Source organism: Chelonoidis abingdonii, chromosome 9, assembly GCF_003597395.2.
Source record: "Chelonoidis abingdonii isolate Lonesome George chromosome 9, CheloAbing_2.0, whole genome shotgun sequence".
In the NCBI taxonomy this organism is placed as follows: Eukaryota; Metazoa; Chordata; order Testudines; family Testudinidae; genus Chelonoidis; species Chelonoidis abingdonii.
In genome coordinates this window covers 49,467,333-49,489,857 of record NC_133777.1, presented here as the reverse complement: position 1 = coordinate 49,489,857, position 22,525 = coordinate 49,467,333, and the positions used below count along the sequence as shown (strand labels likewise).

General features: G+C 42.2%; 1 long non-coding RNA gene across 1 annotated transcript in view; it reads left to right on the top strand.

The window, feature by feature from the left end:
- Positions 1-22,525, top strand: part of LOC142047322 (uncharacterized) — a 59,888-nt gene that overhangs the window by 2,794 nt on the left and 34,569 nt on the right. The window lies entirely within an intron of this gene.

Here is a 22,525-nt window from a genome sequence, read left to right as displayed (position 1 = left end):
CAGCAACTACACACATGTAAATACAAAAACAATATAAAAACCTATATTGTCTTATACCTGTACGTACAACTGGGAACGAGAAGATTAGAAAGCCTGAAGGTAGAGAGATCCTCTCTCAGAGCCGAGAGAGCACTAGAGACCCAGACAAAGGACACACACGCAAAAATTTCCTCCCTGAGCTTTGAAAAATCCGGTTTCCTGATTTATCCTCTGGTCAGGTGTTTGGTTCCCTTTGTTAACCCTTTACAGGTAAAAGAAATATTAACCCTTAGCTATCTGTTTGTGACAAATGGGCAATAAAAAGGCTGAGGTTTTCCTCTTAGCTGATTAAGTCCCCCATCTATTTGGTTTCTTTCTACCATATAAAAAAAAATTACAGTGTTTTTAATCACCTAGAAAAGCAAAGATATATAATTTATCCCTAATTTTAAGTGACTTCAAGAAGTGGCAGGATTCAACATCTGTCTTTGTAACCTAACTGGACTTTCTGTTCCCTTTTTATTCTAATATATGGTTTTGGTGCCAATAGCCGTGGCACTGTGTTAGGAGCTGGGATTTTGCAGGCAATCCTTTTGGGTCTGAGAAATACCACAAAAGCCACAGTATTAGGTTAAAAGCCTACAGTTAGACCGATCTGATTAATACAATACTGTCTATAGCTGAAGGCCAAACCAATACAATAATTCAAAAACAAAGTAACAAATAATTCTATTTAGAAACAGAGCACTCTTGTTAAAATAAATTAGATTTGCTGGCAGATTACCCAGAAGTATATTAACACTGCATTTACTGCTTTGGAATTTTGTTGAACTAGGAATAGATCTGGGTTGGCTTTAGATTCTCTGGCCAAGTTAATCTGGTTTTCAGACATTTGTTCATCTTGTTCAGTGCTGTGAAAAAGGGAGAAATCATGGGACTGTCCCTCCTGGTTTTCAAAGTTCTGTACAGGCTCTCTCCCATCTGGTAACCACTTTGACAATCCCTTCCCTTTTTGCTCACTCATCCAGTCTTGGCCTCATCTCTCTTCTGCTTACAACTGTCCTCAGGCTCCTGCTGGCTCATCTATTGGAAATGTGTCTCCTGAAGGTAATTAGTAGGTGGTAGTGTCCCACACAGGTACTTCCCTGATGGCCCCATTTGTTTCTGCAGCTTTTGCGCTTTCATTTTAAAGCTTATGACTGGTTACAAGGACATGGTTAGGTCCTATCTACACTATAACTTGTAACTGAGTTAGAGCATAGTTGTTGTAACTAGATCTCCTGATGAGGTCATGTTTATAGCATAGACAGAGCTTGAGTTAGTCTAAAATGGTATCTCTAAGAAGGGTGTGAACTGCTCCTATTAATCAAAATGTGATGTTAACTCTTAAGCCTAATAACTCTTTGAATTGTCACCATGATTAGCAGTTACTCTGCTGATCATTTTAACAAGAACATCCAGCTTGTCTTGGATTGTGAGAGGACCTTGAGATGGGGATGGGAGAGTAGAGGCTTACAAGATAGGGTTACTTGCTTCTTTTTGACTTCTGTCTCTCTTCCTGTCAGTGAGTCACTGCCTTATGTTTATATACTCCTTTATAACTCTCGCTACTCTTTAACTTATACCTGACTCCGTGTAAAATATTTACTGGAAGAGAAATCAACAAACTGATTTCTGGGTTGATTTTATTTCTGCAAAGGATCCAGTGTGTACACTGAACATTACTGTGAATCGAACATGAGAGAATAAAAGCCCTTTCAGAGCTGCTCCAGTTCTTCCTGGGAAATATATATAGCTTCTGTGACATGTCCCACAGTCAAAAAAAAAGTCTCGACAGCAATAGGAATCCAGTTGGAAGCAAAGATAGTTATACATGGGCTTAGCTAGTGCCTTCCTATCAGCTCCCTTTACTTTTGGCAGGATCTCACATTTTTATAATGAGGTTCTACCGTTCTTAGAATTTCAGTCTACACCAGCACTTGCATTTCAGTCTACTAGAGATGAAAGGACAAATAGCCTGATTAAATACATATCTTAAGCCAAAGATCTGCTGCAGGGTTCCTATTTCATAACTACAAAAACAACATGCAAAAGGAGTGCAAGGGAAAAGTTCCTTCCACTGCAGGCTTTCTCTGAAGTGGAGTACATGAACTACCACTACTGTATTCTGTTTTTAGTTATATTACTGTGTACTAGGAACATTCTTCTGCTCAAGCAAAGTTGCACTGTATTTGTCAACAATACATCATAAAAGGAACATACCAAACAAGTGCAGAGCCAAGTAAATGAAAGGATAGTAAAAACACCTGTGTCTTGGTTATACTGTAGCTTTCATCATTGGTACCACTCAGAGCTGGACTGGTGGAGAATCAAAGTTCAGATTCTCCCAGTTTAGCCTATAGCGCTGATACGACTAATCAAGAGTAAAGTTAAACATGTGGCTAAGTATTTGCAGGATCTGGGCATAACCTATTCATTAGAACAGGGGTAGGCAACCTATGGCACGGATGCCGAAGGTGGCACGTGAGCTGATTTTCAGTGGCACTCACACTGGCCAGGTCCTGGCCACCGGTCCGGGGAGCCCTGCATTTTAATTTAATTTTAAGTGAAGCTTCTTAAACATTTTAAAAACCTTATTTACTTTACATACAACAATAGTTTAGTTATATATTATAGATTTATAGAAAGAGACCTAAAAACGTTAAAATGTATTACAGGCGCGTGAAAACTTAAATGAGAGTGAATAAATGAAGACTCGGCACACCACTTCTGAAAGATTGCCGACCCCTGCATCAGAACCTCATGCAGTATTTCTTCTTAGTTTGCAACCAGTGGTCCAGGATCTCCTAATGCCTAGAATCTTTCTTTTACTAATGGCCTATTGAGGTCTTTTCTCATCATATCATCAGCTCATTACATAAAATAGGCTGGAGTCCAAGTGCACTCTTACAATTTCCATCCCTAAGTAACATTGCCATTGCGACTTACTCTAGCTCATTACTTGTTTGTAAAACAATTAATCTTAAAGAAAAGACAGTTACAAATAGACTTGGCTCTTTTCATTTCTGAGAAGCAGCTGTACTAGTCACCCCTGGCACTATCTGTAGCAGCTGCAAGGTACTCCAAAACCTGGCATCTGCTTCACCTTGAAAGGTCCCTTGAAATATATGTCAACTACTTATACTAAATAATCGGTTCCACCTTGCATTTGGCAGTATCACTGTGAGTTAGTTTCCCAAAGTTGAAGAAGAGCCGTTGTGAAAGCTTGTCTCTCTCATCAATAAAAGTTGGTCCAATAACAGATATTACCTCACCCACCTTATCTCCCCTAGTTGGTAGAGTTTCGCCCATCCTGTCATAAGCCAAGCACAGAGTGATCTTTGCCTGATGCTCTTGCACTTTGGGCTCGGTCCTGCAAGGTGCTGAGCAGGAAAGCACTTCAGTTTGTGCTTAAAGTTGCACTGAGTTACATGAGTAGTTCCACTGAAGTCAACAGGACCATTCACATGCTTCAGGTGTTTTGTGGGATCCAGCTACAGTGTTCAGCATCTTGAACAATCAAGCTTGCAAGATCAAGCCCTTTTCCACAGTTTTGCCTATTTACATCTAGATGTCACCTGCTTCCACTGTAGACTCAGAAGTTTGTGAGCAGGAAAATCTGAAGAGAGAGACTCATGTAACTAACTTCTCTAAAGTGATACGGATGATTAAAGGGATAGTGCTAAGTATTTGGCTTTTTTTACTATGCTTGGTGTTTACTCTCACTGTTTGTAAAATAAGTGTCTTCCTCCCTACCAATATTTGTTTTTTTTCTGGTTGGCAAATGCCAATGTCCCTCACTGGCTACAAGGAAAAGTAAAACATCTCTCCAGCTCATTCTAGTTTCTCATTGTGTCTATGCAGTATTCTGGGTAACATCAACCAGCCAATCACAGCTCACCACACAGGTGTAGCAACAAAAGAAGCAGATTATATCACAGAGCTAGGCAACCTATGGCACGCGTGCCATGAGCTGATTTTCAGTGGCACTCACGCTGCCGGGTCCTGGCCACTGGTCCGGGGGGCTCTGCATTTTAATTTAATTATAAATGAAGTTTCTTAAACATTTTAAAAACTTTATTTACTTTACATAGAACAATAGTTTCATTATATATTATAGATTTATAGAAAGAGCCCTTCTAAAAATGTTAAAATGTATTACTGGCTCGTGAAACCTTAAATTAGAGTGAATAAATGAAGACTCGGCACACCACTTCAGTAAGGTTGCCAACCCCTGTTATAGCAGGCAAAAGGTAATACCATCATCCAAATGGAAATGGCAGGCTTTGTTCAGAGTCCACAGCCCCTCTGTAACCCTTGTGGCATTTGAAGGCCAATTTTTCAGAGGAAGAATTTATGTCCTCCACTGTAAGATATATTTTAGCGCTAATTTAACAGTGATCTAATATTTCAAACAAAATAATTATACAGTTTTTATAATGTTAGCTCATTTTTGTCAGGATGTTATTAGGATACCTGCCACAATGATCTAATGAGTTTGACCTTCATTTCATAACAAATTGCCCTCAGCTGAAATTATTTTAATGGCCTTTTTGATTGATTCAAAGAAATATTTAGTGATAGCCTTCAATTTGCAGGGCAAATGGTTCAAATAATTCAGAATTTTATGAAATTGGCAAAAATAGTCTTGTGCTGCTAAATGCTTAATCCTGTTCCTTATGTGTTATCTCCTTTGAATCAGGCTGTTTTTGATCTCTCTCTCCATAATATACAAAATAGATGAGGTCAGTTCATAATGGATTAAATAAAAATGCATTTAACTAACATGGTTGACTGTCCGTGTTGAATGTTTTGTACCAGTTTATACTTTTTCACCTTGACGATATTTACTACCATGCATTCTGTTTGCTGCCACCTACAGGGCATTTCTGCATACATCATGGAAGACTTAAACCAATGCTGTAAATATTTCTGTGTATAAACTCATGGGGACTGTTGGTCCTCTGACACACAAAAGAATTATGCATGTAACTCCTAATATATTTTAATTAGATAAATCCTGTTTTTAAAAGGTGATGAAGAGGGGGAAGGAAAGGATCTATAGTATGAATATTTGTATTGATTGTCTTTTAAATTTTTCCCCTGACTGAAGTAGATATGTGGTATGTGGCATTTCAGATGGAAGATGTAAAAGGTGGAGTTAAATGGAGTTGTATTAATAATAAATAGGAATTTGTTGCACTTTTATAATTACTTTAACCTGAGCAGCCCAAATTACTTTACACACATTAATTAACCTTCACCACCTCACTGGGAGATTGGTGTTAATTATTATATGGTACCCATTTTATAGACTGGTATTGTTGCAGGTCTGCTGAGTGATATTTGGGGGTTTTGGGTGAAATAAATTATGTGAAACCTGGGTATTTTCTTTGTGCAACTTGTTTATTTACACTACAGACATCAGTCCTTAACTGGGGTGGTCACTAATGGTAGGCAAACCCCTCTTTTAGAAAACTCAGCCCAACACCCTGGCCCAAGTTCTCAGTAAACTGCTTTGGATCAAGAATCTTTAGATCAGGGGTTCTCAAACTTCTGACAACAAAAATTACTACACGACCCCAAGAGGGGGGGACCAAAGCCTGAGCCTGCCCAAACCCAGCCTCCCTGGATTGGGGAGCAAAACCCAGAGCTTCACCGCCCCAAGCAGGTGTGGGGTGGGGGGTGGGGGTGGGCTGAAGCCCAAGGGCTTCAGACCCAAGCAAGGGACCTTGAACCTGAGCCCCATTGCCCAGAGCTGAAGCCCTCAGGCTTTGGCTTGGGCCCTAGGTGGTGGGGCTCGGGCTCCAGCCCCAGGCCCCAGCTAGACTAAGCCAGCCCTGGTAACCCCATTAAATTGCGTTCCACTTTGGGGTCCCAACTCAGTTTGAGAACCGCTGCTTTAGATGAAGAAATTAAGGGCGAAATAAAACTTAGTTTGCAGCATCTCCTCTCCTGCCAAAGAAGCTGCATCATCGAACTAACAATAATACAGCATTTCTTCAAAGACTCTCTAAGAAACAGAATTTGTTAGACTGTGTGTAACAGTGCCATCTGGTGACTCTTGCCATAAAAATATACTAAAGGCACAGAGAGGTTTACTCCTGGGAGAATTCTGCACCACAGCATATGCACAGAATTTATGTCCCCTGCAGATTTCTTTGCTTTCCCGTGGAAAAATGACTTTTTGACAGGGAAGCCAAGGGAAGCTACAAGAGCGGACGTGGGCTGGGGAGAACAGGACTTTCTCTTCCCCTGCACGGCATCCAGGGACATGTCAAACCCACCCCCAGATTTTTCCCATGGCTGTAAGAAGCTCTGCAAACTCCCCATCCACCCACTCTTCCTACATCCATTGTTCCTCAGCTACAGGGGAGGGATCACTGTATTGCTCCCCCATCTGCCCAACCCCTATGCATCCAGATCCCCTCACACTCAGATTTTCCTGCCAAGCCTCACCCTCCTCTGACTATCCCCACTTCCCCTGCACCTGGACGACCCCAATGAGCCACCCACACCCGGATCCTCACCCTACCGAGCCCCAGCCATCTGCATCTGGATCCACACCCCACTGAGCCCCACCCCCTCAGCATCTAGACCCCCCCATTGAGCTCCCCACACCCAGCCCCCTCTGCTGATCTCTATCCCCCTAACACCCAAGACACCTCCCTGCTGAGCCCCAACCAAAATAAGATAAACTCTGAATGTACGAATTACAGGAGCAGCTGTTTTCACTAGCTGGAAAAAATTTGTAGACATACACAAGGATATTGGAAATAACTGGTTATCTAATTAGTACACTGAGTGCTTATCATCTTATAAATGATTTCATACACAAAATGGCTACACTGAAATGGCGTTTTGAAATGGAAAATTGTTTCAATGAAAATTTTCTGACTGGCATTAGTTGGAGTAAGGAGTGTATATATGGTCCACCTGAGCTGGTGGGGAAGTAGCCCCCTGCAGGTATCCAAAAGGGGCTCAGGACTAAGGGCTGAATATTAATCATGCTGAAGTTCAGTGCCCAGTGTTTCCCTACCTGTTGCTAATTGTATAGACTTGACTTTTTAAATCTATTACCTTCACCTGGACACCCCCACAGAGTCCCATTATCATTGTACCCAGAACCCACAACAAGCCCTTCTGGATCCAGATCTCCCCACACCCAGATGCCCCACTGAGCTGCCCATACCCAGATTGTTTGACATCGAACCCTCTCTCCCACACCTGGATCTGCCCACTAAGCCTCTCCACACTTGGAGCCTGCCTTGCTGAGCCTGTCTGCCCACACCTGGCACCACACCTCTCCACACCTGGTGCACCTGGCACAGAGGGGCAGTGCCCTGGGGTGTTTCTGGGGCCAGCCTGGTTCTTGTGCTGTGTCAGGGTTGGGTGCAGCCTCACCGCTGAGTCCATGTCCTGGGGAGGAGTGATCTCCCACCTCTGTGCAGCCAGTGGCCTGTGCTCCCCAATGCCATGTTGGAGCCTCCACATTTATTTGACAAATAAAATTTGCAGAATTTTGCAGAATAAAATATTGCCATGCCAGCTTTAATACTGAACTAATATAGATCTAGTTATCAACATTGTCACATCTCTGCTGTTGTTCGTGCTCTCCTCCTGAATCATGCCACCATTGCTGCCATGCCATGTTGCTCTACTGCTGCACTGATGTCTTTGGTGGTTGACCTCAAGATAGGCATATTTGAACATGGATGGTATGCTGTTACTAACGCCATTCTTTCATTGGAGGCTCTCTCATGCAGCACTCCTGTTGATTCATTAGAGAGCTGCTTCTTTACATTTCAGAGCAATGTGCCAAACCTGGTTACAAAATCACTCAGCCAGTTTGATGCATTACAGGGGAAGAGAGAGAATAGAAGGGGTAGTAGGACTTCAGTAGCTCATGTTCTGTGTTTTACAAGTGATGGGTTTTTTTTGCTGAAGCTGACAGCAAAGGATATGCTAGGGGTGGCTAGTGAAACGATAGCAGGGGGTGAACACAGTAGAACAAATGTGTTTGCTTCATCAGTAACTAAAGAGCTTCAAAGGGCTGTTGCAGAGAGAATCTTTTGTCAGGTGTGGGGTGTGTGTCAAACTCCTGGGCCTTTGAAAATTACGAGGATGGTGGGAGGATATTTTGGACATTTTCTGAATGATAAAATAACGTGGTCTTATCTGAGAGTTCAACGGAAATATCATCAAAGCAATCTGTTACAAAGAGGCCAGTAAGCTTAAAAAGACATTGCAGAGGCTATCTTCAACCATTTCAAAACTTACTTTTTTTTCTCCATTTTTTGTTTGCAACAGCTAGTGATAAATGGAGGTTCAGAATAGTCTACTCTAATTCCTTGGGGGCTTGGTAATGCTTCCTTACCAAAAGAAATGTACATTCACTGGTTTAATATTGTAGGGTTACTCAGAAGCAATGGGTTATGCACTCTGGTTTATTAAGGTTGTGTGGCTCATGGATGCTGGATTACAGCAACTGATTGATTACGGCAAGAAAAAAACATTGAAGGATTTTATTTAATAAAAATAATGTAAAGAATCATTTTGACTTTGAAAACAAAAGAGAAAAGATCAAATTTGGAGTTTCTTAACTTAAGTATAACCTTTTCAAATACATTGTTGGGATTTTATGAAAAAGAAACAAACAATGGCTTGCACAATTTTTCCCACTCTTGCTTTTTTTCATCCAGTGATAAGTTTGCAGTAAAAATAGCTGCTGTGTTCCACTCTTACTTTTATCATCACTGTCAGGCATAGATCACTCAGTCCTCCCACACAGCAGACTATTCCAGGTGGGAAGAGTTAAAGAGAGGGCTTCTGTGATGGATTTGAGTCAGTAGAATCAGACTCTCATATTGCTCAGAAAAAAAGCCCAAATTGCTATAGCAGAATACTGCAGGGTCAGGCTTTCTCTAAATTGGCACATCTTCAATATATGATGGGCAGTGTGAAGACAGGGTTGTTAGAGGCACAAAGAAGGTTACGCTAATAAGGGAAGGAGGAATGTTATGTCTTTTAGAATTATGCCTTCCCTGTACGGTGACTCAGACAGCAAGTGTGAAAAATCGGGACTGGGTGGGGGGTAATAGGAGCCTATATAAGAAAAAAATCAAAAAATTGGGACTGTCCCTATAAAATTGGGACATCTAGTCACCCTACTTCCCTGGCCAGAACCAGCTCCTGCTGAAGTCTCTGGAAAGTTTCTGATTGTCTCCAGTGGGAGTTGGATCCAGGATCCATATTCTTCACTAGGAGTTTGAAGTGACTGAAATAGGAATGAGCCTCAAAGAATCCATCCTAATGTTTTAAATGAGATGAAGTGCATCCTGGGACAGTGCTAGTTACAGAGGAAGAAGTGGCCATGCCAGAGGCATCCAATAAATCTTTGCACCCCTTTCCCTTATTCCCAGTCCAGTGTATTAAGGCTTCGAATAACCTGGGAAAGGCCAAGGAGATAGAAGGAGAATGGTTGCTGTTTCATTATAGGGCAGAGAAGCCCCTCCACTTACACACACTAGTGGAAGGTGGCATGTCTACCTGTGAACAGATTCTGTTTATCTCCCCTTTAACAAAATCAGTGCCTGCTGGATGTGGTGGTCTAGAATAGTCATAGAATCATAGAAGATTAGGGTTGGAAGAGACCTCAGGTGGTAAGCTAGTCCAACCCCCTGCTCAAAGCAGGACCAACCCCAACTAAATCATTCCAGCCAGGGCTTTGTCAAGCCAGGCCGTAAAAACCTCTGAGGATGGAGATTCCACCACCTCCCTAGGTAACCCATTCTAGTGATTCACCACCATCCTAGTGAAATAGTTTTTCCTAATATCCAACCTACATCTCCCTCACTGCAACTTGACCATTGCTCCTTGTTCTGTCACCACTGAGAACAGCCTAGCTCCATCCTCTTTGGAACCCCCGTTCAGGTAGTTGAAGGCTGCTATCAAATCCACCCCCCCTCCTTCTCTTCTGCAGACTAAATAAGCCCAGTTCCCTCTGCCTCTCCTCATAAGTCATGGGTCCTAGCTCTCTAATTATTTTCATTACCCTCCGCTAGACTTTCTCCAATTTGTTCACATCCTTTCTGTAGAGAGAGGCCCAAAACTGGATGCAATAGTCCAGATGTGGCCCCACCAATGCCAAATACAGGGGAATAATCACTTCCCTCGATCTGCTGGCAATGCTCTTACTAATGCAACCCCATATGCCATTAGTCTTCTTGGCAACAAGGGCACACTGTTGACTCATATACAGCTTCTCGTCCACTGTAATCCCCGGATCCTTTTATTCAGAACTGCCGCTTAGCCAGTCGGTCCCCAGCCTGCAGCAGTGCATGGGATTTTTCTATCCTAAGAGCAGGACTCTGCACTTGTCCTTGCTGAACCTCATCAGATTTGTTTTGGCCCAATCCTCAAATTTGTCTAGGTCACTCTGGACCCTATCCCTACCCTCCAGCATATCTACCTCTCCCCCCAGTTTAGTGTCATCCACGAACTTGCTGCGGGTGCAGTCCATCCCATCATCCAGACCATTAATGAAGATGTTGAACAAAGCCAGCCCCAGGACTGACCCCTGGGGCACTCTGCCTTATACCACCTGCCAACTAGACATGGAGCCATTGAGCCCAACAAGCTAGCCAGCTTTCTATCCACCTTATAGTCCATTCATCCAATCCATACTTCTTTAACCTGCTGGCAAGAATACTGTGGGAGACCATGTCAAAAGCTTTGCTAAAGTCAAGGTATATCACGTTCACCGTTTTTCCCGTATCCACAGAGCCAGTTATCTCATCACAGAAGGCAATCAGGTTGGTCAGGCATGACTTGCTCTTGGTAAATCCATGTTGACTATTCCTGATCACCTTCCTCTCCTTCAAGTGCTTCAAAATGCATTCCTTGAGGACCTGCTTCATGATTTTCCCAGGGACTGACATGAGGCTGACCGATCCGTAGTTCCCCGGATTCTCCTTCTTCTCTTTTTTAAAGATGGGCATTATATTTGCCTTTTTCCAGTTGTGTGGGACCTCCCCATGTCACCACAAGTTTTCAAAGTTAATGGCCAATGGCTCTACAATCACATCAGCCAATTCCCTCAGTACCCTTGGATGCATTACATCTGGTCCCATGGACTTGTGCATGTCCAGCTTTTCTAAAAAGTCCTAACCTGTTCTTTCACTACTGAAGTCTGTTCACCTCCTCCCCATACTGTGCTGCCCAGTGCAGCAGTTTTGGAACTGACCTTGTCTGTGAAGACCAAGGCAAAAAAAAAACATTGAGTACTTCAACTTTTTCCACGTCATCTGTCACTAGGTTGCCTCCTCCGTTCAGTAAGGGTTCCACACTTTCCCTGACCTTCTTCTTGTTGCTAACATACCTGTAGAAACCCTTCTGGTTAACCGTCACATGCTTTGCTAGCTGTAACTCCAGTTGTTCTTTGGCCTTTCTGATTACACCCATGCATGCCCAAGCAATATTTTTATACTCCTCCCTAGCCCAAGCTGGTTGCCTGCCATATTTGCTGTTTCTGCACATTGGGATGGTTTGTTCCTGCGCACTCAATAAGGCTTTTTTAAAATACAGCCAGCTCTCCTGGACTCCTTTCCCCCTCATATTAGCCTCCCATCTCATGTCCTTTCTTGTTCTGAATGTGGTTGTTTTATATTTTCTGTCCATAAGGACAAAACTGCCTCCTCATGCCAGAAAATGACATGTGGGCAGCTTTCCAAGGGGAAAAATGAAGCAAGTCATTCACTGCAATCCTCTCATCCACTGCTCCCCTACGCTCCTCTTACAGAGGCCCGCACCAGTTCAGTGGCTCTGAACCTTCCACTCACCCCTAGCAATTCTGGCACAGGAGTTTGGGGATAGTGTGTGTGGGGGCGCAGAGGCTCTGAATCTTGGTCCGTGCAGCCATGGTAGCCAATGGGATGTCATTGCTGGATGTCCTAAATTTGTTTGAATGAGACTCATGAGACAGCTAAAGCTCTTGGATGCACCCTGCTGACTGTAGCATATTAACAGAATAACTGCCCTTCGTACTAATACGTGAAGATCCTCTATTACATAGATGTTTGATAAAGGCTGAAGAATGGATAACAACAACAGGCCATATCCTGCATGATGCTGAGCACCACTGAAGTCACTGAGTGCTATAGATGTTCAGCCCCTCTCATGTTTTGGCTCATTACTGTTGCTTAGCACTCATTACTTCCTGCAGAACAGGTAGTATGTTACAGCACAGTCATGGTGCTGTAACATACCACCTCTTCTGCAGGAAGGGAGTAACAGGTTTCCAGTATGATTCTATAGAGTTTCCCCTTTAGGACAGTGAATTTCCTGGGGGAAAGGAGGGAATTTACAGGACTGCATAGAACACTTTACATTTTTAAAGTGCCACACAGACATTAATTAGCTAAGAGCTAATGGGGCAAAGAGTGCAGCAGTGCCACATACCACAAGGATCATAATAAACTATGAACTGGGAAATCCTTGGGTGGGCTGTCCTAGTGGAAATAGACATGATGTAGTAGCTCCTACCTGTAGCATTTCACCAAAAATGGTGATACCATAGTGACACTCCCTTACGAGATTAACATATGCTGGAATTACAGATGCATAGTCATGTTTTTAAGAATTCTCTCCTTTCTAGCTGCTCCCCATCCCATCTATAGGTGGCTAAGGACCTGCCAGCTTTCATTATGAGCTTCCAGTTTCTATGGTTTTATAATGCAACCTTTAAAAGGTCTAGGTGTGATTAGGTTTATCATGCTGTTTTACCATCTAAAAGATATAGAACACCTCTACCCTGATATAACGTGACCCGATATAACATGAATTCAGATATAACGCTGTAAAGCAGCGCTCCGGGGGATCAAAGCAAGTTCGATAAAACGCGGTTTCACCTATAACATGGTAAGATTTTTTGGCTCCCGGGGACAGCGTTATATCAGGGTAGAGGTGTACATACATAAAATACACTACCAAAGGCAGGTGACAAGCCTTACCCTCCTTCAGTTTGAACACCATGAACTAGGTTCTCTGCTGGTGTAGCTCCATGGCCTTCAATGTGCACGTGCATGTGCATGGAGTGGGGGGGAGGAAAGAGGGAAGGAAGTGGGGGCGGAGAGTGGGGCACGGTGGCGATTTGCACCAGCTAAGAATCTGGCCCTGTATGTATGAGAGTGGGATCAATCTCTTTGTGAAGTGCATGACTCCCCACCCCAAGCCACCCCAGCTTCCAAAATGCAGGACACCTTTCTGCATTTAGCACCACCCAACCGTAGAGCTGACATATGCACATTAGAGCATTTCCCCAGGAATGAGCCACTGTGCATTCCATTCCATTATCAGATTCAGGTACCTTTTCCTGGTTGACAGTGAGTACAGATAACTTTATAAAAAATCAACTGCGTAAAGGCATTCCTTCTCTATCGTCTGAAATGCAGCTGTATTTTACACAAGCAAAGCCTTTTCTAAAGATCTAAAGTGTTTCACAACCCAGGCACTCACCGTCAGGGTAAGCACTGGGGCTGTTTTGTGTTCCAGATGGTTACTCACAATTATTTCCTTTGTTCTTGAAGTGACCTATCTAGAGCAGAGAGGAAGGATTGTTCTGTATAAGGGCAGCTATTCTGAACCTAAAGCATTTTGGAGAGAGGAAGAGGAATCTCATTAGAGACAAGAAGGAGAGAATTAGGTCACAACTTCAGGATGCCAAGATTTTTCTTTTGCTTTGCTTATAGCTTTTGCAGGGCAAGCTACTGCATTTAAACTACACTGAAAGGAATAATCTGCTCACTGCACTTGGTGCACTACTTTGTTAGCACAAAGGAATGCATTTAAATAAGGAAAAATGTAATTGTACACATTTATAGGGGAAGCCAAGTAGCTATAAGGACCAACCAATCTATTGAGCTAAATAATTAGCATTTATCACAAAGCAGGGGGAAAAACCAATCCATCTAAATCAATTAAAATATTTCTCCAAAAGCAGTTTAAAAGCTCACCCAAAAGAATAAAACAAAGCACATCATGCCCACACATTTATTATGCGAAGGCAGAATTCAAAGGGAAGAACAGGGATGGAATTCTTGACATGTTGCAGGCTCTGGGAAGGTGAATTTTAAAACGGAGAAGCAAAACTCAGTTCCCAGCTTCAGGTGGTTCCCTGAGCCAATATAGATCTATTGATTGCTCAGGACAGCAACCTGGAATCTTTAAAATACTGTGCTATTCAGAGCCGGTAAATGCATCCAAAGTAGAAATCATTACATGGGTTTTCATATCAAATTCATCATGAATGCACTTTAGATAGAGCTCACTGTGTACTGGAAAGATGGGATTATCATAAAGTGATGACAAAATACATGGAGGACAACCAAAATGGGAAATTATGCTATTTGTAATAAGATCTACGGCTTGATTTTCAGAGCTGCTGAGCCCTCACAGCTTCAGTTGACTTCTACTGGAATTGTGGTTGTTCAGGACTTCTGGAATTCCAGCCCATATTGTGCATTATTATAAGAACCCAGGAACGAGCTTATTCTTCAGCTATAGTGTTAATATGTGGCTATTACCCAATCTGTTCCCTTTGCTATTATGCTATAGCCCTTTAAAAATTGCTTAGGATTTTGAGCACTTATCACACAATCTCTGGCATAAATCAGCTCTTCCCATGAACAGTAAATAACCAAATCCTCTCCTGTGTTTTCAGGGAAGAAAGTGAATACATGGTAATACCACCAGCCCCTTTCTGTTATTTGGAGAGGTAGGAAATATTGCAATCAGATACTTCCAATTTAATTAATTCCCTAGTTAACTTGATTTCACATTTAATTCAATCCAAGCCTCATGAACCAAATCATTTGTATTAAAAATAATGTAACATCCACCCTTTATTTTAATCAATTTTGACTGCTTTAGGCTGGTTTAATGGATAATCTGATTACAAGATATATAGAAAGTTGACATTTAATTAATAAAAGGGGGGGGGGAATTCTGAATAAAATCAAAGAAAAAAGAGCATAGGGAAGGAAGGTGATATTAAAAAGTTGTGTTAGCCAGACACTGTTATTGGCATTATGGGAGCTGCTCTGTGCCCTTGTCACTGTGATATGCAGCCTGGGGTCATATGGATAACAGGTTCAGATACTTATTTTAGTTATAGTGACAGGAAGAGTATTGACAGAAATACAGAAAAAATCTGTAAATCTCACATGATTTCCCCTCAAAATTATTGCAACTAATTAACTGCACTTGCAGGCCAGATCCTCAGCTGGTGTAAATTGGCTTAGCTTCACTGAAGCCTGTCTAAGCCAGTTCTGGCTCTATATGTTCTATCATTTTCAAGGTTAGACAGTTGAGTACATAAAGGTAAACGCTGGCTTTCTGTCTAGTATTTCTGTGTATAAGGAAGGCACAGGGTGTGAAGCATAGCTTCTGCTCCTAGGTTTCTGAAGGCAACAGTTGTGCCTGCTAAGACCTCCAAAGCACCTGAGTGAGACTAAATGGAATGTGGACCAGTGGCAATGTCACAGCGGGATGTGGCAAAGCCAAAGGCATAGTGGTTGTCCACAGATTTACTGCACCTGTAATGCAGCTTTTTATAATTCTGCTTAACCAAAGCAAGTACTTTTTTTGATGTGCTTGTCAAGTATCTTCCTTGTTTTATTACAATAGTCACCAACGCTATGCTTGGCTGATGCGGCAACTCATGGTGTCGGATGCAATCAGGTGGTTGAGGGACATCTACATAGAACCCATCACTGGACGTCGGCAATACTAGGAGGGATGAGCTGGAGTGCCGATGAGAAGCGCAGTCAGGAAAGTAACAGATAGTTTCCTCATGGATTTTATTTTCTAAATAGACAACCAACCTAATTCTCAATTATTGAGGGACAATCTCCACTCATTGATATATTTTGTTTTCCACAGCCAAATCCCTGTACAATTTTTCATGACTGATGTACCCGAGTATTCAGATTCTAATATCTAAACTGTATTATTAAATCTATTCATCTAAATTTGGGTTATTGCTGATTATGTATCATATGACTTTTAAAAACTAACTTTATATTTGGGGATATTCTAAGCACTATATGCAGTTGTACAGACACTCTTTTTCCGACCTATTTTAATTTGCATGCGTGTTTTGCTGTAATGTCTTAAGCCCAGCTGTTCAGGAAGTGCCCACCAGAGAAGATTTTTTTATTTTCCATTGTAATCAGCTCCCAGACACTTGAGTGGCCAAGACGAAGGGAGTCCTGTAGTCTGTTGCTCAGTAGACGGTGCACTTTCTAGTGTGTCAATACTGTACCCAACTCCCAACTTGGTGTGGGGGGGCTGCACTGGGCTGCTGGAGATATTGCTGCTTTGTTAAGCCATAATGCAGAAGAAGGGCTGACCATTTGAGGTTTCACAATGATGGGTAGCTAGCACTAGTATCCAGCCAAATTTCAGTAACCGAGTAATTTCTTCCTGCCTAAATTCCCATTGCTTTAATTTGATACTAATTCATCTGCAGTTTCTCTCCTTCAGTTACTTTGTAGTATGACTGCTATGGTTATAATAGCTGCAATTTTCTACCCCATGGACACTGCATTCCAGTGCGGGGAAGTGACGTGAACCTTAAATGGTTATAATCTGTGATCGTGTAAAGTGCTTTGAAGCTTGCAATAGATGCTGAATAACTCAATCAGCATAATAATGTATCAAAAGGTTTGAGGCTCAGTATGTTCCTCTACACCATAGGCAAACATATGTTCGTTTTCATAGAGGTTCCTAGGGAATTAGTGGCATAGATCTGTTCATGTTGACAGATTAGCTGAGCACCTGAAACCTGTTCTCCAAGGCCTCCTGATAAGAGTCTGTTCAGTAACGCTGAAGCATGTGGGCTGTCACAAGAGAGAGGTATTCCGTCCTAACTTCAAAGCCCATGCTGATTCCTGCAAAACAGAACACACATGGCTGTGTTCTTAAACAGAAGGGAACAGTGAAACAGGAAAATGCTGGCAGAGAACAGGTACGTTTCTCTAATCTCTGATTTAGGGTCTGGTCCAGTCCCATTGAAATCTGTAGCAAAAGTCCCAATGATTTAACTGATGCAGAACTGAACTATTAAAATGCCCTCAGGCATTTCATCTGCCTTTTGGAAGCTGTATAATGATACCGTTTTCCTGCTCAAGCAACTATTGGTAGAAGATACATGTAAATTGGGGTTACAATGTTATAGGTAGTTTTGCTATGTCCAGAACTGGTTGAGTATCGAAGGTGGCCTTGTGTGGATTAGTGTTTGTGTAGTTATGGGAAATGTTATAGGAGGCAGTCTGGCTAAGTTGATAGAGCACTGGACTGTGGCTTAGGCCACTGGCATTTTAGGTGACCATGGAGAGTCATATCCCTTCCTTGTGCTTCAGTTTCCCCATTTATAAAATGGGAATAATGATACTGCCTTCCTTTATAAAGCACTTTGAGATCTGTGGATGGAAAGTGCTATGTAAGAACCATGTAATAATTACTATAATCAATAGCAATTTGTCTGGGACTGGGGAAGGCACACATTTTATAGATTCTGACCCAGTGTGAGTGAAATAAAAAACACTGAAACTCTAGGAAACAATGATTCATAATGAGTACATATTCCTTGGAGAGGAAAGACATTAACAGGGCCTAGGGATCAGTGTTGCTTAAGGTGTTTATTGATGATCTTCAGGAAGAAGTGAATGGTCTGCTGGTAAAATCTGTCAATGACTAGTTTAAAGTAAGGAGAGGGTTATGAGACCTCCAAATGGAGCCAAGCAATCTGGAGCGTCAGGCAGCAAAATGGCAGGTGAGATTTAACTTGGTTAAACAGGCTAATTCACATACTCTAAACTTTTCTTTAATGCTCTGAGTTTACAGAATCTTCAGAAGTAAAGATCTAGGTATCTTCTTAAGCAGCTTGCCATGGAGATGTCTGCCCAGCGTCAGGCAAATTGAATGCTTGGATTCCATAATAAAGAGAGAGAAGAAAAATATTACAATATTTTTATCGAACGATAGTATATTCTTTTCTAACATCCTTAGTTCAGTTTTGGTCTGAGAAGAAACTGTACATACTGAAAAGTCCAGATAAAGGCAGTGAAGATAGTGGGACTGTATGGCAGAATTTATGGGTGGAGAGAGATTGGGGCATTCAGAGCAGTAAATTCAAAGGAAAATGCTTCATGCAACACAGAGGCAATCTATTGGATTCACTGCTGCAGAAGGTCAGAGACAAACTGTGGGGCTGAATTTTAAAAAGCTGTGAATAATTTTATAACTTATAAGTTATCAAGCATTTACAGTTATTGCCATTAAAAAACAGTGTCTGTGAAGAGGTACCACACCACGGCCTCTGAGCCATAATGCAATCTCTCTTGTACAGTACCACTGTAGTATGTGTTAATTGTTGGCTCTTTGGTAGTGAACACTGTACAGATACTGATACACACACTAGAGCATTAATATGGGAGAGAATAAATCTTAGGCTTTCAGGAATAAATTGGTGAATGTTTGGAAAGACTTGCTCACTCTAGATACCCAGCCAGCTCTGCAATTTTTGTGTAGATTAGGGAGTATTCCCTTTCCTCTGATGAATCTGATATTGGCCACTGATGGAGGCAGGATATTGGTATAAGTAGACAGCAATCTGATCCTTCATGTAAGGGGTCAGGATCATTTAGTGGCCTTTATTTCAGTTCCAGACTTTGTGCTTTCATTAGTCAAAATCTATATACTGTTCCCAGTCTTGAAAGGCAGAACTCTACTCATTGTCCATCAACTCAATTGTATATGAACTTGGCTTATTAAGATTAATCTTCTTATGATGTGTGCAGAAATGACTCTGTAGAATCAGTGTAATGTGGTCCTGGGCCAGTACAATTCACCACTAACCACAGATTTGATATTAGAACTGTAACAGACAAACTGTTTTTTTTCTAAATGGCTTTCACCACTTCACCCGCTGCAGGAAATCAGATTTATTTTAGATTAGCTGCTTTTATCACCTTGTCCTCTAGGTGGCAGAATGATACTACACTTGGTAGATTTTTTTTTTTTAATTACTGGTCATTGAATTATATTAAACCTTCTGACCCCTGCTCAAAGAAACCCAAACCAAAATACCTTGGATCACTCTGACACAATAAAACCATGAGGACGAGACATAATTAGCTCTTGTGATGCCAGGTTAACACTTCTCCTTAACCTCTGCTTCTCCTTTAGCTCTTTCTCCTCACAATACAAGCTTGCTCTAGTCTCTTCTATCTTAAAAAAATCCATCCTTGACCCTGACATGCCTCTCCAGGTACTGCTCTCTCTAACCTCATTTACTGTGCAGTGTGTGGAGTTCCTTTGCTCCAATTCCACCCTAGACCACCTCCAATCCATCATCCGTTCCTTGCACTCCACTGAAACTGCTCTTGCCAAAGTCTCTAATGATCTCTCCTCACTGAAGCTCAGAACAGTACTCCACCCTCCTCCACCTTGACCTGTCAGCTACTTTTGACATCATCAACCATGCTCTTCTTGAAATATGATACTCCCTTGGCTTCCATGACTCTGTGTTCTCTTGGATCTCCCAGCGCTCTAATCCAATGGTGCCCAAACTTTTCCTCTCATTCTTCCTCCTTACCAGTAATGGAATGTGTCTGGGCCCCTCAGGCTGAAAGTGGGGCTGTGGCCGGGAGCGGACCTGAGGGAAGAACTGGCCGGGGTGGCACTCCCTTTCCACCCCCCATGGGGGCTGGCCTGGGCCCTGCTACGCCAACTCCCTCCAGACGTTCTTCCACACCCCACAGTTTGGGGACTACTGCTCTAATAACTCCTTCAGCATGTCCTTCAGAGGATCCTTCTCCTCCATCCTCCAACTTCCTGAGGATTCCTCAGGACTCTGTCTTTGGTTCCCTTCTCTTCTTCCTCTACACACTACCTGAGAGTAATCTCATCTGCAAACAAATTCAACTGCCATCTATGCTGATAACCCACAGATGTAGATCTTTACTCCAGACCTCTCTCTCATCTGAACTAATATCTTCTCCTGTCTTTCTGACATCTCTTGGATGTCTAGCTGTCAGCTCAAGCTCAACATAGCAAAACCAGAGCTCTTAATCTCCCACCTCCCCAACATGCCCCCCCCCCCCAAAGCTACCTCCTTTCTCAAGCATTGTGGACAACACTACCATCCCGCCAGTCACTCATGCCCAGAGCCTCAGCATCACAGTTGACTCAGACCTCTTTTTAGGTTCTCATATACAGGCTATGTCTAAACCTTGCTGCTTCTTTCTGGATAACATCTCCAAGATATGACTATGTTATCCATGCACATAGCTAAAACTCTTATCTTAGTTCTCATCATCATCCCTCTCTCTGGCCTTTGAAAATCCTATCAAACCTGCTCAGAGCCAGTCAGAATGCTGCAGCTAAAATCATTTTCTATGCCCGTCACTTTGACCATGTTACTTCTTGCTTTGCATCCCTTCCCTGGTTTCTCCTCCTTTATTCCATTAGAGATAAGCTGCCTCTATTCATTTGCCAGGCCCTTTGTGGTCAATCACCTCCAATCAGCCCATGAAGCCAGCCTCCATCACTCACTCGAATTTTCAAACTAGCACCTTCATGTTTTCTCCCATGTTGTCCATCTCTCTTGGGAGGAGTTCCCCATAAACATTTGCAAAGCTGCCTTATTATCCACCTTCAAATCCCTCCTTTGCTGTGATGCCTAGAAAAAACATGACAATGTTTAAGCTGGTGATGTGTAGGAACCATTGTTTCCTTGTACTCCTTCATCTATCTGGCTATTCCCATCTGTTATCACTTGTCTTTCACTTAGATTATAAAATCCTTGGAGGCAGGGACTTTTTTTCTTCTGTTTACTCAGCACCGAGCACAGTGGAATCCTGGTCTCTGACTATGGTAATACAAATAATAAATAATACTACTAAGAAGATACGATATAGTATTAACATGGGACATGTCATTAATGGAGTGCACAAAATGGGTTGACTGCACTGACCGTAAGGCTGCTGCATCCCATTTATGTTTTGAGCAGAAAGATTGATATGGTCTGTTGGCGGCCATGAAGAGGAGTAAGTATAAAAACACATTTGCAACAAATCTCCCAGTTACAGCCAAATATTACACTAGTATAAAACGTAGCAATGATTTCAGTGCCATTTGCTTAGATGACCTTTACTGGGCTTTGCAGTCCTCCTCCAAGTGTGTCCTGAGTCAACTCTAGTGGTGATGTAACTAAAAGTCACCTGTCATAACAAAAACAAAAGGAAAAGTCACAACTGGCTTTATATGCTCAGGGTACAAGAGCAGGAGACACTGATACAGGAAGGTCAAGATTTACATAATTTTTGGTTTCTTTGTATGTATTGATTTACTGCTCATGAACCTGTAGTACTGCCTTGCATCAGGCACTATTTAAGTGTCCCCATGCATCTCAACCTGTAGCATCCCTAATATCAGAGCCCCAGTAGAGCAGACACTTAAGGGCATGTCGGGTTGTTTTTTTTTTGTTTGAGTGAGGTGGACTGATACCAATAGAGAGAAGAGAGAAACCTAGGTAATCCGAGCAGGATTTGAGGCTAGGTCTTCAGAAGTGAAAGGTGAACTCATAGTACTGTAAGCCATGGTTTCAATCCCCCGACTGGATGGCAACAGTAGTGACAGGTGAACCTCAGAAGATTGAAGGCATCATTCAAAGTCAAAATGCTTATCTTTCTACTAAGGGATGTGATGGATTCTCCCTCTCTTGTTGTCTTCAAATCAAGACTGCTTTAGACAGACACAAATTATTGGGCTCAATACAGGGGTAACTGAATGAAATTCTATGGCCTATGTTCTAAGGGCATTCAGACTAGACGATCTAATGGCCCCTACTGGCCTTAAAAATCTATACATATATGAATATTTTGGAGTCATGTTGATTTTAAGTGAAGAAAAACTCATCTAACAGGCCTGTCTAGTTTCCAAGATCATATCCATTGCCACAATACCTGAGCACTTTTTTATACTATACAGAAGCCAATGGCATCATGTAGGAGAGAAAAATGCAATTTCTGATACAACGCAGGATGTGGATTTTCCCTTATTTTGCTCAGTGAGTGAGATAATGTGAATGATTGTTTCTTTTCCAGCACTGACACTTGCTCAGTTCAGAACATAACTATATTGTGTTGTGGATGGGGACTGGGGTTTCAGTGGTAGGATCTTGCTGATGATGCAGGTTGCCAACCACTACAGGGACAACTGATCAAAACTGTTGTTCTTCGAGATGTGTTGCACAGGTCCATTCCAATATAGGTGTGCATATGCCTCAAGCACAGCTACTGTAATTTTTTCTCTTAGCAGTATAACAGGGTTACTCACCTTTGTAACTGTTGTTCTTCGAGATGTGTTGCTCATATCCATTCCAGGTAGGTGTGTGCGCACCGCGTGCACAGCCGTCGGAGAAACTTTTACCCTAGCAACACTC